Source organism: Pteronotus mesoamericanus, unplaced genomic scaffold (genome assembly GCF_021234165.1).
Source record: "Pteronotus mesoamericanus isolate MK-2021 breed Mesoamerican mustached bat unplaced genomic scaffold, CSHL_Meso_final contig_82, whole genome shotgun sequence".
Classification (NCBI taxonomy): Eukaryota; Metazoa; Chordata; class Mammalia; order Chiroptera; family Mormoopidae; genus Pteronotus; species Pteronotus mesoamericanus.
In genome coordinates, this window is record NW_026555265.1 from 62,329 (window position 1) to 75,062 (window position 12,734).

Genomic DNA, 12,734 nt, shown 5'->3' on the forward strand with positions numbered 1-12,734 from the left:
GACAAGACATATGCATCAATGCCACGGAACAGAGTTAAAGGGCTCTTATAAAGAGGAGTTCAATATAGAATAAAGTAACATTTAAAAGCAGTAGGGAAAGAATAAACTCTTCAATAAATATTGTAAAGACAATTGGCTACTCGTGTGAAAAAAACATAAAGTTGAATCCTGCTTCACACCATTCACTAAATAAATTCCAGATGGATTAGAAAACTAAACATAAAAAAAAGCTATAAAACTATTAAAAGAAAATATACAAAAATTTGTTTATAACCCTGGGGTAGGAAAGGCTTTCTTTAGCAAGACATAAAACACAAAAACTGTAAAAAAAAAAAAATTGCTAAATTTGATTATGTCAAATCTAAAACTGCTGTGTGACAAGAAACAAAAAACAAAGAAAACCCATAAATACTGTTAAAAGATGAGTGACAGACTGGAAGAAGGTATTTGCAGCATATACAATCGAAAAGGATTAATAGTCAGGATTATATAATGAATTCCTACAAGTAAAAAGTAAAAGAGAAACCACCCAAAAGAAAAAATGAGTGATAGTTTAGAACAGATAGTTCACCCTAGAGGAAAGGCAGATGCCCAATAAATGCATGACAATAGTCTCAGCCTCACAAGTCATCAAAGAAATGCAAGCCAAACAATGCTGAGGGCAACAAACACCTTTTTTTCACTGTTGGTAAGTATGGAATTTGTCATGGTGTTTGTAGAGCGAGATCTGGCAGTGGCTGTGAAAATGAAAAATGCCCAAACCCTCCACAGCAATTCCACATCTCTGCCTGGAAATGTGCTCCAAGTGTAGAAAGAGGCCTCATACCGGGGTCCACGCTGGAAGGGGCAGAAAACTGAACAATCAGACATAACCCAAATGCTCATTAATAGAGAAAGGGCTAAATACATTTTTGAATACCCACATTAGTAATGGTTTTCTGAAGTCCAAACAAGTGAGGTAGACCTTTGCATCCTGAAACAAAAAGGTCTGGTTATGAGAAAGGATCAAGTCACAGTACAATCTGACTTTATACATACATAGTGGGGAGCTGGCTGTATGCAACCCAAAGAGAGAGGCTCACCAGCCACAGGCTCTGCAGGCACCTTGATCTTGGACTTTAGTCTCCAGAACTGTGAGAAATAAATTTCAGTTGTTTTAGCCACCTAGTCTATGGTATTTTGTTATGGCAGCCCAAGCAGAGTAAGACAAGTATGCAGCCCAAATAATGCATTTGATCATATGTTTTGTTTTTAAAGATTTTATTTATTTTTAGAGAGAGGAAAAATGAGGGAGAAAGAGAGGGAGAGAAACATCCATGTGAGAAACATCAGTCGGTTGCCTCTTGTATGTGCCTGGACCAGGGACTGAACCTGCAATCCAGGTATGTGCCCCAGATAGGAATCAAACCAGCGAACTTTCACTTTGCAGTACAGTGCCCAACCAACTGAGCCACACTGGTGGAGCCATATGTTTTGTTTTTAAACATAACATTATATCACAGCCCATTTTTACATCACTAAGTAAAATTTATAATGATCACTTTTAATGGCTGTGCAATATGCCATCCAGTGAGTGTACTATGATTTCATTACCCATTCCCTATTGTTGGATTTTTTTGTTGTTTCTTATTTCTAAAGCTATAATGAACATCCTTGAGCATGTAGGGTTATTTTTTTCCTTTCAGGTTATTTCCTTGGAACAAATAAATTCTCAGAAGTGGAAATACTGGGTCAAAATTTATGAACACTTTTATGGCCCTTGAAACATGTTGCCAAATTGCTTCTAAAAGTATAGTTCCAGAATACACTGAAGGCTTTGTTAGGCAAATATGAGAGGTATAGGAATGGGATGGGGGTCCCAATTCCAGGAAATAGCCTGTGTAAAAAAGTGTATTGACCAGGACAGACTTCTGTGATTTATCCCTGGAATGCCATCACATGGCCAAGACGCAGAATTCCATGGTAGATTCTGCTGGTTGGTAAACTCAGTAGTTATTCTTCATCTCCCTCTCTCCTTTTATTCTCTCACCACAGAAGATAAAAGCCAGATAATCTGCTTCTAAGCTTCTTTTGAAGCAAAAAGTGCCCATGTGACTCTATTATCTTCAAAAAGGTGTTAGGGAAGGCTCTAAGAAGAATTCCTTCTTTCTCTCCTCCCTCCCTCCCTCCCTTCCTTCCTTCCTTCCTTCCTTCCTTCCTTCCTTCCTTCCTTCCTTCCTTCCTTCCTTCCTTCTTTCCTCCTTCCCTTCCTCCCTCCCTCCCTCCCTCCCTCTCTTTCTTCCATATTTTCAAACTATCTATTAAATCTTTCAACTGGCAAGTTAAAGGCTTTTGATTTATTGATTAAAGGGGAAAATGTCTTCCATACAATCTCTCCATCTTCTTGCCTTGAATCTAGATGTAATACCTGGAGCTGCCACATTAAGATCATAAGGTTGGACAAGCATGAGGACAAAAAGCCAACATAGTGAAAATGGCAGAAAGGCAAGACAGAAAATCCTTGACAACCTGTTATTTGATTAAACCATTATTGGTCAGATTTTCTGTTACTTGCAGTTCAATGCTTCCTAACAGACATAGGACTTCACCGCCATGCTCTGTCTCCCTCAGACAGCACCTGGGATTTAGATTCTGGTCCCATTATATTAGAATTTAATCCTGTCTCTTGGAACTGGTGAGGTAGATTTCTGCAGCCCAGTGTATTTACTGCCTACCCATCCACAGCCTGGGTGGCATCCCTGTCCTAGCTCTGGGTGCTCCCAGCAGACCTCAAAGTATGAGGCTTGCTCCTATAGTCTCTGAGCCCTGTTTGTTTTTTCAGGAGCGGCCACCAGGCCAGGACCTTGTGTTCAGGGTATGCCAACCACTGGTACCCTTTGAGGCCTCAAGAGAATCCTAGCCAAGAATCTTGGATTCATTTCTGGGTTATTCTTTTTCCAGTCACATGGTCTTGGTCAAGTCAATTTCTCTGTCAAACAGTGGTGATGAGGGTTGCTGGCAAGATTTAGAACTCCAAATCTGGTAACATAGTAGGAGCCCAAGAAATAGCTCTCATTCGGAGAAAAACGAGGCTTAGAGAGAAGCAGCAAGGAGCCCCAGGTCCTCACAGAACAGAATCAGGGATAGACTCAGCGTGCCAGGTTACAGCAAGGTGGCTTCCAGTAGTTGTGCGACCCCTTCTGTGGAGACCTGGTGCTGGGAGTGATGTGCATTCTAGTCACTCAGAATGGAATCTATAGCTGGCAACACGGCAACAGGCCCACATTCCACAACAGGCCCACCAAGGAGAAAAAGGAGCCTCCACTTCTGCGCCGTGGGGACTGCAAGGCCTGCTGAGACCTGGGAAGTTGGTGTGTTGTCCTCAGACCCCTGGGGTGGTGGGGTGGGAGCGGTGAGCTGCAGCCCTCTTAGTGGCCGGGGTCAGCTCAGCCTATGCATCTCCCTTGCACAAAGTCGCAAACTGGCCCAGGTCTCCTGCACATTCTCAGCTGACAACTTGAGGGCTACAGCCCCAAGCCAAAATCAGGACGTGGGCTCTGTCAAAGGATTCTTTCCATTGGCTAAATGTATTTATTTGAAGTTCTTATTGAGGAATACGAATGAATTCCTCCAGAGGTTTAATGAATCACTTTAATTGGGAGAAACATCAATATGTGCACACTGAGCTGTTTTGGACACGCAGATGATATCAGAACAGGTTTGCTTCTCGACAGCTGAGAGGTTGAAATTTTGGGCCCACAGGCAGAAGTGAAGAGGTGGAAAGGGTGGCTATGGGCAGAAGTTACTTGCCTTGAACAAATTCTCCCAACAGTTTTTAGAGGCATGAAGATTAGTGAAACCAGAATGAAAAGATGTAAATGGATGTAGCATGAAAGGAAATCTGGGGGTCACAGAGAGCAGCTGATCGAAGGACTGGCGTTGTCATTTTGCTCACGAACTCCTTCCCCCAACTTGCCAACCGTGTAGGTCCTGTACCCTCCCCCATCCAGACTTTCTTGTGTAATTACCCACCCTAGACTGGCCTCTCCACTGGGGGAGACCAAGTTCCTTCCCCCCATAGACAGAGTTTCCATTTATCTTCAAAGTTACCCACAGCCTAAGGAAGGGAGAGAGAGAGGAAAGGAGAGGCTCAGGCCAAGGACTGTTCTCGTGGGAGCATAGTAAGGTTATTCTGGTGGAGTAGCCACCATCCCAGAATAAGGTAGGACCCCCTGTAAGCCTGCTCATCATCACACCTTCCATAGGGGACATACTACTTACTCCCCTGCCCCAGGCTCCTCTACTCAGCATATGAGAAAGCCATGTGCTTGGGTGGCAGAGATATGCATTCTGGTTCTGACTGAGCCCCAGTGTCCCATTGGAAAGGAGCCAATCAGGGGACAGGGGAAGCAAATCCTGGTTCTGCATCTTACTGTGCAACCTCAGTCAAGGTGGTTAATCTCACTGAGCACCAATTTACTTATCTGTAATGTGGAACTAATGACCTCTCCCTTATAGCCCTACTCATGCGCGGAGCACCTATTTCATTGTCTGGCATATGGCAGGTCATTGGTAAATAGTGACTATTAGTGTATAAAAACCATTAAGACATATAAAAATAAAAGGGATACCAACATTAATAATAATTATCCCATTGTTCTTGCTCCCCCAGGCAGAGGAAGCAAGGAGAGAAGACTACTACAGCCCTTTCAGCCCTCACGCCTGACTCCTTGTGGGGCTGCTTGCATTGCTGTCAGCCAGTTGGGGTCTGGCTGCTTTCCACGGTGACTTTCCTCTTTACAATGCCATTCGGACCCACATATCTGGCATGACCCTGTTCTCAGCTGGATAGGGTGTCACTCCTGCCCACTCCGTAGCAGTCAAGGCCAAGACCAGGCATATCCCACCCTGCAGCAGCCACCCTGTTGCCACTTGTTGGGGGAGCCCCAGAAAGTTCCCTCTCCAGCTCTTCCAGCTCCCACGTTCCTTGTGTGTGACCCCTTCTCATCCTTCCCCTGCCCTGCTCAGCCTGCCCATCAGCAGAGGCAGTTGTGCTGTGCGTCCAAAGTGGGGACTCAGAGGAGAACCCTGCTTCCTGCTACTTGTTGGCCTGTCTCCCCATGCGCCAGCCTGGGCAGGTGGGAGCCCTGCTAGATGTCCTCAGCCTGGCCTAGCCTCGCAGTCCAGCCAGATCCCCCACCCGCCCCGCCCCCCCCAGCCTGTGGGGATGTAGGCCGAGAGGGCGATCTTAATTTCCCCGCTTCTAATCAGCACAGCTGGGAGAACCAGCAGGCAAGGGCAGGAGGAGGTGAAAGGCCAGGGGCCTAATCTACGAGCCACCCAGCCACCAGAGCCCAGCTTCTCTCCTAACAAGCCGTGCAGCAAACAAATTATCTTTGTTGTTCCTGGGAAATCTGCAAGTACTTACCCGTGTAATTAGCATCTGTGCCTTGTGCAGGCAGTTCAGGTGAACAGGCCACGGCTACCCCGTGCTAGGCTGCCTGTAATCAAAACCAAAGCAGCCGCCAGGGTGCTCTCCAGCAAAGACGATGTCAAACTCAATCACCTGGGATGGTGTCCCCAGGAGCCAGTGCATAGTGGGGCCTCAGTAGCTCTGAAATGCAAGAAAGGGGTGGGTGGGAGGCTGGTGTAGCCACCGTTTCCACAAACCACCCTGGTCCTCTGAAGCTGGGGCGGATGGAGGGCTTACGGCCTGACCCACTGAGGCAAAGGCCCTGGGCCAGGGGTCTGCATTTTAAGCAGCTTCCCAGGTGACTCTGATGCACAGCCAAAGTTTGGTAAACACTGGATGTTCTCCAAGATCCCCTGGGTCGGTAGAGCAGTAATAGTGATAAGTATCCTTTATAGGCATACCTCATTTTATTGAGCTTTGCTTTATTGCGCTTCACAGATGTCGCATTTTTTTACAAATTGAAGGAAAGACCCTCCACCAGCAAAGATTATGACTCATCTCGTTGTGGTGGTCTGGAACCAAACCCGGGATATCTCCAAGGTAGGCCTGCACTGAATGCCTCCTGGGTACGGGGGCTTTACATGTGAATCCTTGATTTCATTGAAAGGCATGAATGTACCCTTTTAATAGAATAACTGACTTGACCAGAGTTCCAGAGTGGCAGGGCTGAGAGTCAAACTGAGGGGTGCCTGTCTCCAAACCCGGTTCGGGGCCCCTCCCCAGAGTTATTTCCCACTTGGCGCTACTAGTTTCATGTCACACGGAGACTAAATGGCATTCCCCCCCCACCCCCGCCCCGCCACCACACATTACACATGGAATGGCAGCTCCCTTTCTCAGAGGGGGCAAAGTGGACACAGGAAGCTCCTCAGTGTCTTGTTCCTGCCTAGTGGGGGAAGCTGTTTTCTGCTTCCTGCTCAAAGCAGGGACTAACACGCAGCTCCGTTTAGCCTGCTAGGACAGAGCGTGGCCCCTACCAAGAGCAGGAAGGACAGGCCAGAAGGGGCAAATGGACAGGTTTGAAATAAAACAGCAGGGGCCCCGCAGGGAGCCCAGGGAGGGAGTCCCTCCGTGTGACAGCAGGAGGTCCCCGGCTAAGGCAGCTCTCCTGGGCACAACTGACAGAGGCCGCACTTAAACCAACCCCAGGGCGCGCACCTTCCGAGACTGAGAGTCGAGTCGGAATTCTGGAGCAGCCGGAGTGGAACTGGAGTGGAGGGAGGGGTGGTGAGAAGCGGCAGTTCGCATGGAAGGTGTAGGTGTAGGACGATGTTGATTCTAGCCTGGAGAGCACCGAGACTGGGTTTTCATCAGTTCCTCAGCGAAGAGGAAATTGGAAATTAATATCAAAATCCCACTGAGTAGTGTCCATAGTTTCCATATGTAATCATGCTTGGCTTAGCTAGGTAGTAAAATGTTTATGATTTTCTTTCCAAAGTTGAGTTTAGTCATTCTCAACGAACCATTTAGTTGGCTTCATAAAGTACTGCATTAAAGAGCCCCTCTAGGTGATGCTATAGATGGATAGATACCTGGCTAGGTAGGCCCTCCTGGCTGTTAAAGTGGAGGCCTGGGACCCAGACTGCAAGTCCCGGGAAGTCGTCTTCCCAGACAGCTGCTTTGGCAAAGCTGAGGTGCCCTTCGCTACACGAAGCACTGGCTTCACAAAGAGTGCCCCATGAAACTGTTCTGAGGACTCCTCGTGGCATTTGTGATTCATAGACAGAAATTCAAATAGTATGCCCCCTCCCCCAACATGTGCTTTTGATAAACTGAGGCCTCACTGCGCTGGCCGCTAACAACTGATGCGGGAGTGAGTGGGCGCGGTCTTCATGGTTAGGCAAACTGGTGCTTCTTCCCCCTCCATCCTGGAAAAGGCAAGAAATGCAGTGGCCTCGGCCCCAATCTTTAGCTCGCTGTACACTAGAAATGTGGGGACAGATTTAAAGACCGATGCGCACAAGCCCCTCACCATCTGCCAGGAGCTGCAGGCCGTGAGGGCAGTTGGGCAAGCTGAGGGCCTGATGATCTCACCGCATCGTTCATCTACATATGCACAGATGCCCTCACAAGCATAAATGCTCACGCAAAGACGTACGCATCGATGTCCATACGTATGCACACACACAGACAGACACATCTTCATTCACAAAGACTCATAAACAAACCATACGCACACCCAGAAATAGACATGTACACAAACTTATATACAAAGAGACAAAATATTCTAATGCCTACTCATACATGTATACAGACACTAACATACTTATATGAGACACACCCTTATATGCCACACACAGGCTCCGAACCCTTAGACACACCCATGTGCGCACACACATTCCCTTCTCAGTTGTCCTTTGGACAAGAAAAGGCAGCATCTGAACTGTCACGTGTGGGATGCCTGGTGGCTCCAGGCAGAGTGAGGCCGAAGGCCAGGCCCCCTCTGCCGCCCTCACCATGGCCACTGGCGAACGTCCTGATGATGACCGCACACTCAGGCCCAGCCTCCCCCCGCCTGTCTGACCTTCTCTCCCACACGTCAGCAGCCTCTCTCACAACAGCAGGCCTCCCCCATAGCCACACACACACACACACACGCACGCACGCACGCACGCACGCACGCACACAGAGTGTGCTCTCTCTCTTTCTCACCATCTCATTGTCACACAGGGCCGCTCTGTCTCCAGCCTCTCCCAGTCACATCCACGTCATTTGCCTGTCAGCCCGCCCCCCACTGCACCCCCAGCTTTGGTCTTCGTCTCATGCACAAATACACACGGTCGCATGCAGACACCCTGTATCTGTCTGTCTGTCTCCTGCACGCATGGAACAACTTGAGCCATGGCAAGTGGGAGAGGGTGTCAGGCCCGATGGAAGCTGTTATTCTTAGCCCTGTCACTGAACACTTCCACCCCCTCCCCACTCAGTTCCTGCCCTGCCCGTCACCCTCCCCACGAGACAGAGCCGAACCTGAGGCCAGTCTAATCCCCCATCTGTGGAGAAAGAGGGGAGGCAGTAAGGGATTGCAGCCCTGCACTAAAAAGGAGCAGAAAATGGGATTTATTTTTGCTGCCCCCCCAAGTCTGCCTCCAGCTGCTCAGAGAGCAGTTGTGTGGGTAATGATGGAAGGGAGGGAATTTGCATTAGAAAATGCTTGTTGGATGGCCTGAGACATTTGCTGCCATTGCTGATCTAGTTCTGTGTGTGTGTGTGTGTGTGTGTGTGTGTGTGTGTGTGTGTGTGTGTAGGGTGCAGGCATGTAGGGGTCATGGGTGAGAAGACACTGAGGAGGCAGCAGGACGTAAGAGAGGGTACCAGGCAGTATCTTCCCGAAGCCATTTCTTACCCCTTTTTCCTTTTTGCTTTGGAGCTAGAACTGGCCATAAATAGATTAGACCTTAGCTCTGCTTTTGCTCAGCTCCAGAGACTGTCAGCTCCCAGAGCTCCATGGCCACTGGGCCCTCTCTAGGCCTGCGCTTGTCAGGAGTTAAAGTGAGGGGCCAGGGAAAGGAGGTCTTTCCCTAGAAAGTCCCACAGGTACTTCAAACCCAAAGTTCTTGCCCTTTTCTTCTAAACATCTCCTCCCCAGGGTCCCCTAAGCTAGTCACTTCAGCATCCCCAGGCTTCCTCCCTGACCCCCTTTCTGATGTACCTCAGAAGGTGCCCTCCAAGAGTTCTCTTGTCCCATTTCCCATGAGGGCAGCCCTGGCCAGCCCTTCTTTAGCTCCTGCCGGGACCATTGCAGTAGCTGTTAGCTGGTCACCCCACCCTCCGTCTCTCTTCCTGCCAGTCCATCCTCCCAACAGCTGCCAGTGATTTAAAAAGTAAAAATAAATAAAACCTGACCATGTCACTCTCCTACTCAAAACTCTTCCCTGGCAGCCAGCAGATAGTCCCCTAGGGTGGCATGCCAAGTTTCATTCCCTGTCCCTTACACGTCTCTCTCCTCACCACACAGAGTCAGTGCCTCTCTGAGCACATATCAGTTCCTTAGGCTGAAATCCCTTTTTCATCTTCTCCGTCTTGGGAAATAGAAACCAGCTCAGGTGTCATTGTCCCTTATGAAAGCTTCTGCTTCCCTCTACCTACCACCACGTGGGTACTTTGCTTTTTTTTTTTTTAATCATCATCCAAGGACATTTTTTCATTGCTTTTAGAGAGAGAAGAAGTGAGAAAAAGAGAGAAAGAGAACTGTTGATGTGAGAGAGAAACATCGATTTGTTGCCGTCTCATAAGCTCCCTAACCCGGGATCGAACCTGAAACCTTCTGGTCTGCGGGATGATTCTCCAACCAACTGATTCACGCTGGCCAGGGCATGTGGATAGTGTTTAACCTTCTCTCTGTTCTGAAGTGCTTACACAAACCTTAATTCTAGCCCTTAAACCATTGTCTGTTGAGAGTCCCTTGCTTACTTCTATCTCCCTGCCTTGCCAGTTCAGGTCCGCTCATTGGAATGCCCTCTCTTGCCTTCTCTGTTTGACTCAGTCCCATCCAGCTTGAGCCTAACTTTTTTCTGTGACTTATACTCTGGTCTCCCTTCCTTTGGGATTTCCAGCCTGTGGCTCGCACTGGATCCTGGATTCTTTTACCCTCAGTTGTCCACACTGCTTCCCATGTATGGTATGCGGTCACCCCAGCTGGCCCGGGAGCTCCTGACCCGTGCTGGGGAGGAGTTCCTGCCACAGTGCCCCCGTGGAGCTCTGAGTGGTGCTGGCTCAAGGCCAGAGCTCAGGTTCTTCAACGGTGGGGGTGGGGGCACTGAGTTTAAGTCCAGGAGAGGGAGGAGGAGAAGAAGGAGGGGAGGGAGAAAGGAGCTCTGAGCAGGTGCTGAGTGAAGACAGGTTCCAGCCCCTGGAACTCCTACACGCAGAGCAGGGCTGGGGACACAAGGCCTGTTCTCACTTGGTAGCTGTTGGCAAAGCCTGTCCCCAGCAGTGATGCCAGAGGTGGGGGCCACTGGGCAGGCTCTGGCTCTGACACTGGCTGGCTGAGTGTCCAGAGGGGAGAGAGAGGCTGGAGAAGCAGAGATAGAGAGGCAGAGAGGCCGACTGGGAGAGAGCCAGCGATAGACTGAGAGGCCCAGGTAGTGAGTGAGACAGAGACATGGTGACAGAGAGAGGTACAGACAGAGAGAAGGAGATAGAGACATGACACCAAAAGAGAGACTGACAGTTCAGAGACAGACCGAGAGACTTAGAGACACACACAAAGATAGAAATGAAGTCATGAAAAGGAAGAGAAAGTCAGAGAGAGATAAACAGAAAAGGAGACAAAAAGGCAGGCAGGCAAAAAGGACAGGCTGAGGTAGAGAGAGGAGGGAGGCAGATGTCAGGAAAGAGAGAGACAGAGAGAGAGAGGGAAGTAGAGACAAAAGCAGACATACAGGTCTGGGAGATGCTGAGAGAAGCTTGATAAACCCACGCATGTGCATACATCAAGGGCCCAGGAAACCACCTAAAGAGAGAAGCAAGGTGGCAAAGGGAGAACAGGCTTAAGGGGTGTAGGGCAGGTGCGGGGAGGGGATGGTAGGGGGCCAGGGCCTGCCAGCGGGGCTCCTCTCCTTAGCCATAAACTCAGGGTGCTGTGGAGGACAGGCCTGAAAATAGGGCTGGGTGGAAGGGCTCCGCGGGGTCAGAGGAGAGCCTGGGTCCAGCCTCGACCATTTCAGGATCTGGAGCTGCCCCCAAGGGAACCCCAGGAGAGGGGGCCCAAACCAGAGAAGGGCAGGTGACGAGAGGCCTGAGCCCGAGCCACGTCTAGAGACAGGGTGACCCAGCTGCTACTGGGTACTGAGGGGCTTCCTGAATATGGAGCCTCTCAGCTCAGCAGGGAATGAAGCTGCTGGGGAACCACAGGGCTGCGCCTGTGGGAGACACTCACAAGGACCATGCCCCGGTCTGTGCTGAAGCCCCCAGTAGACTCCCCAGGGCTTTGGCAACCCGTTTTATTGCTCCACCACCCAACACAGAGAGCCCCCTGGAAGTCCCTCCTGCTGTCTAATTCAGATAGTTCCCACTGCAAGTGCAGCTCCCTCAATTTTTTAGGAGGTTAATTTGAGAGAGAGAGGGAGGGAGGGATAGGGGGAGAGAGAGAGAAACTCCACCAAAATCTGAAATGCCACTGAGTACTCAGACAAAGACCCCTTTCTGTACAGCTCCACTCCCTCCTACACCTCACTCCTCCTCCCCACCCCCCTTCCTTACTGCAGGCTAAATTGGCAGTGGAGAGGTTTTGAGTCAACAAATGCAGTGGGCTGGGGAAGGGAGCCCTGAAGGGGATTCCTGTCTGGGAGACGTTTGCTGACAGCAGTTACTGTGACAACAAGGAAAGCCTGCAACAGGCCAGCACGCAGCCCCTGCCTGCCAACCGCTGTCCCCCTGCCCAATTCTAGCTCTCCCTCTACCCCCTACCCCGGTTCATCCACGTACTCACTCATTCATTTGCTATTTACTCAACTTAGAAATCTCTGGACACCAACCATATGTCTAGAACCTGCTTGGCATTTTTGTATAGGAGTGGGCAAAAGTAGGTTTACAGTTGTGAGTCACAAAACAGAGTTTATTCTTATATTATTATCGATTATTTATTATTTTCCATATGAACAACTGTATTGACTACTTCATTCGGTCCTCACAGAGACCAGCAAGTTATCCATTATTCTTCCTCTAACTAAGTAGAAAGCGCAGTCTACTGAGAGGACTTATCCAAGGTCTGACAGGTGATAGAACTGGAATTTGAACCCAAGAGGTGAAGTTGAGATTTGAGCACAGGTCTGCCTGTCTTCCCAAATCAGTATGTGGGCCCCTGGCCAGTGCTAGGAAGCCAGGCACCAGGTGGTGAGCTTCATGAGAACCAAGACTACGCCATCCTTAGTTCTACATCCCTAGAACTGTGCTCAGGGCCTGCACAGAGTAGGTACTTGGTACATGCTTGTGGCATGAAGGTTAGCTTATCAAGGGGCGTGTAGGAGTCAGCAATGTTGGGAGCCTTCAGAAGAGAATGCCTTCCTACTTGGAAGAAGCTGTGCTTTGGCTTCTGCAATCCAAGCACTCAGGGGCTCTTATGGAGTGCCTACTCTGCGCCAGGTGCCATGTTAGGACCTCTGAATACAGCAATTTAAAAAATACATTTGATAGATATAGAGAACATTTTGATGGTTGCCAGATGGGGCGTTAGGAGGGTGGGTGAAAAAGGTGAAGGGATGAAGAAGTACAAATTGGTTGTTATAGAAGTCATGGGGATGTAAAGTACAGCATAGGGAATATAGTAAATAATATAGTA